Source organism: Carlito syrichta, unplaced genomic scaffold (genome assembly GCF_000164805.1).
Source record: "Carlito syrichta isolate Samal-C Ts95f unplaced genomic scaffold, Tarsius_syrichta-2.0.1 Scaffold305644, whole genome shotgun sequence".
Classification (NCBI taxonomy): domain Eukaryota; kingdom Metazoa; phylum Chordata; class Mammalia; order Primates; family Tarsiidae; genus Carlito; species Carlito syrichta.
Window position 1 is genome coordinate 677,731 of NW_007249740.1, and position 3,567 is coordinate 681,297.

Here is a 3,567-nt window from a genome sequence, read left to right on the forward strand (position 1 = left end):
TATTTCTGTACCAGTTGCCAGAGCCCAGACTTCTCTCGCAGTTGTCTGTACTGAGTGTAGGACACCAGAGGGGCTTGTTTTGGCTGCTTGTTTCGTTGGTTTTGAATGCTTTGTTCTACTCTTGCTTTTGGGTCCCCTCCACTGCGGTCTCACCACAGCGAGCACTTCTTTCTGCTGTCCCTCCTGCAGCTATGGAAGGCTCCTGCCTAGCAGCACTCGCTGGGCAATGTCGGGGCCGGGCATGTCCTCTGTGTCCCTGCCTGGTTTGTTCTTGATGTGGCTGTGCATCTAGGCTCTTCAGTGTGTCCTTCTCCGTGCCCACCCCTCCTCACCATGGCAGCCTGATGGCTCCTGGTCTCTGTGCTGGGTCTCTCACACGTGTCCTGCTGTTCTTCATGTGGCAGGTGAGCTCTGAGGGTTCTGCTGCAAAGACCCTGAGGCCGGGGCGATTTCCAGCCCTGCCCCACCCATGGGTAGAGTCTTTTGACTTATTTTTTTCATACTAGCCTCACATCTGCCTGTGCTCCATGAACTACAGGGCTCAGAGCTCCTTCCTCAGTAGCCTAAAATCTTTGCTCCATGTGTCCTGTGCTCTGTCACATGTATACCTCTGGTATTTCTTGGAGAGCTCCCCTCTTCCTGGAATTCAGGTGACTTGGTTTCATGGAGAACTGGCTCTCTGATGGTTAAAAAAAGTTGTGTTTTTGTGCATTAGCCCGTGATCTTCCTATGGTTAGAATGAAAGCAGCACTCATTTCAGCTTATATTCTAGACAGATTCTTACATTCACCAAATCTCCCTGTGGTTTGATTGAGAGAACTCTAACTATTGTAGGAAATCTTCTCTATAAATATGCAGGCTTGGCAAGTCTCTTTTTTTTCTAAGCATGATCACTATTACTGTACTCTTCTAATACACTCAAGTTGCATTTCAGTATGTAGGATCTCCAAATTACAGTGGTCTAGCTATTGATCATTGTGTAAAATTTGGAATCAGCAAAGAAAGACACAACGATTCTTAAAAATATTGTACAAGAAATCTCTTTGTGTGTGTTTATCTCTTCTGTTAAATTGATTGCAATCATAGTATAAGAAAAACTTTATTTGGGAATAATAGGACTATACTATTGATATTTGATAAATATTTGTTATTTTTTATTAATTTTTATATGACATGATAAAAGATAGATAGATATTCAATGAAATCTCCTTAAACATTTTCTGGCCCAATTTTCTTGGGTTCCTTTAAGCAACTCCAGGAACCCTGCAGGTCACGCTACTTAACTGGGAAACATGAGTTCCAGTTCTGGTGAAAACGTATCTTTTTAATTTAAAAATCCACTCCATTAATCAACTCCAGCATTTAATTACTTGACAGATTTGGGTTCATATGATTGTATGAACTTCTCTAAACTCTTTCAGCCACACTGATACTCATTTATTCGACACAGAAGCCAAATATTTTCACTTGTATTTTCCATATATACCTATTGGATAATGCACAAAAAAAGCTAATTTGCATTTCCACCACCTCATTTCAGGCCCTAATGACCAGTTCCTAGATTATCATAAGAGCCCACTTACCAGAGAGAGAGAGACGGAGGTGGGAGAGGGAGAGAGAGAAGAGAGAGAGAAAGAGAGAGAGAGAAAGGGAGGGAGAGAGAATTAATCCTCTATTTTAAACCTTTTGGGACTTGCACAGCCCACATAATAAAACCTAGTTGATGTGTTCTTATTAGAATGGTGGACTTAGTCTCTCAGATCTGACTCCTGCACAGATTCTATTTTATTATTCTAATATTGGAACTCACGTATATGGATATGTTGCCTTGACTTTGTTTTATGAATAGATAATCTAAGGGGAATGTTTATAATGCCTTTTGGATAACTCTTCAATAGAATAAATCAAAACCCCACTTCTTATTTTTCTGTGCTTCTGTATTTTAAATTGGCTTGATATGCCAGACTTGTTTTTCTCTTTTCAGAACCATGAAGTATATTTTCCTTTGCATTTCCCCTACTGAAAATTTTTGCAAAATGTAAGTTTCTTAATACCAGTTTTCAGGGGGTGTAGAATGACAACTCAAAAGGAATTTCCAACAACTGTCAGAGAAAATTCCAAGACAACGCACACACCACAACGAGTATGAAGTCCCAACTATGCTTTGAATGAGTGTTTTTAATGAGTTAAACCTTCACAGAATTTCTTTGAAATGCCCTAGGAAGATTGGATGATTAGACTATGTCTACCTACTACTAAGGGACAATATTTAAGATAATCTTTTTTCATAACTTACAACTATTTGTAAGATCTTTCTCTGCTGTTGGCAGTGAACTTGGTTTCTCAGTTTGCTGTTGATTTTGTCCAATAACTGTAATGCATTACTTGATCAGATGTTATAACCAAATCATTTTCTTTTCTTTTTTTTTGAGTTGAAGTCTCACTCTGTCACCCAGACTGGAGTGTAGTGGCATGCTCCTGGCCACCATAGCCTTGACCTACTGGACTCTGGCGATCCTTCCACTCAGGCTTCCAAGAAGCCAGAACTACAGGCATGCGCTACTACGCCCGGCTAGTTTTTGATTTATTGTAGAGATGAGGTCTCGCCAAGTTGCCCAGGCTGGTCTCGAACCCCCAGGCAATCCACTCACCTCGGCCTCCCAAAGCACAGGATTACAGGCTGAGCCACTGAGCCTGGCCACCAAATCATTTGCTATTTGGTTTTTTTTCATGATGATACTTACCCATGTCTCCTAGTTTAACTGCAATGATGGGCAACAGGGAGTCTGGAAGTTTGCTTTCTACAAGGGCATTGATGTGCTTCAAGAAGTTAAAAAGAGTCGTGGAGTTGATGATAGTTACACATTACATTAAAAGGGTTGGCAAGGAGATTTTGGTGGCAAAATCCCCCTTGCATTTATATCAATGACCTTTACGGGTCTAGGGGTGTATGAGGTTCTGTATATGTGGCTCTGTGTATGTGATGGGTAGGGAAAAGGGTATCTACGATTATCATTTCCCTTGTTTCAAGCAAGGGAAATGTCAGGTAACATGCCCAAGATCAAATAGCTAGTGAGTATAGGGCTGTGGTGCAAACTCAAGGAGTCTAGCAGAAGAGTTCATAGCCTTGAACAGTGAGACATGCTCCTCTTATTTTACCTATGAATACACACCTTGCTTAAATTCTTGTATGTAAATATCCTCACTAAATCATAAAACAGTACGTATTCACATATATTTTATGTATTTCAATAAGAGATGAGTGAATATTCAACCTGTCACTGTGTACATAATTGTCACTGTAGTTGTCTCATTGTCCCAGGGACCATACTTTATAATTACTGATGCATAATAACACTATGTCCAAACTACTAGCTTAATGACAGAGTGGAGAATGAATTAATAACTTCGAAATTACTTTATGCATCTTAAGCTTAGGCAAAAAAAAAAAAAAGTTATTGATGCATTGTCAAAAGACCTTGAAGCATATCAATCTTGCAGGCCTAGAAAACCAAGACAAATAAGATTTAAGCCTTTCTGGTATTCCTAGGGGTGCACTTCCTGGGC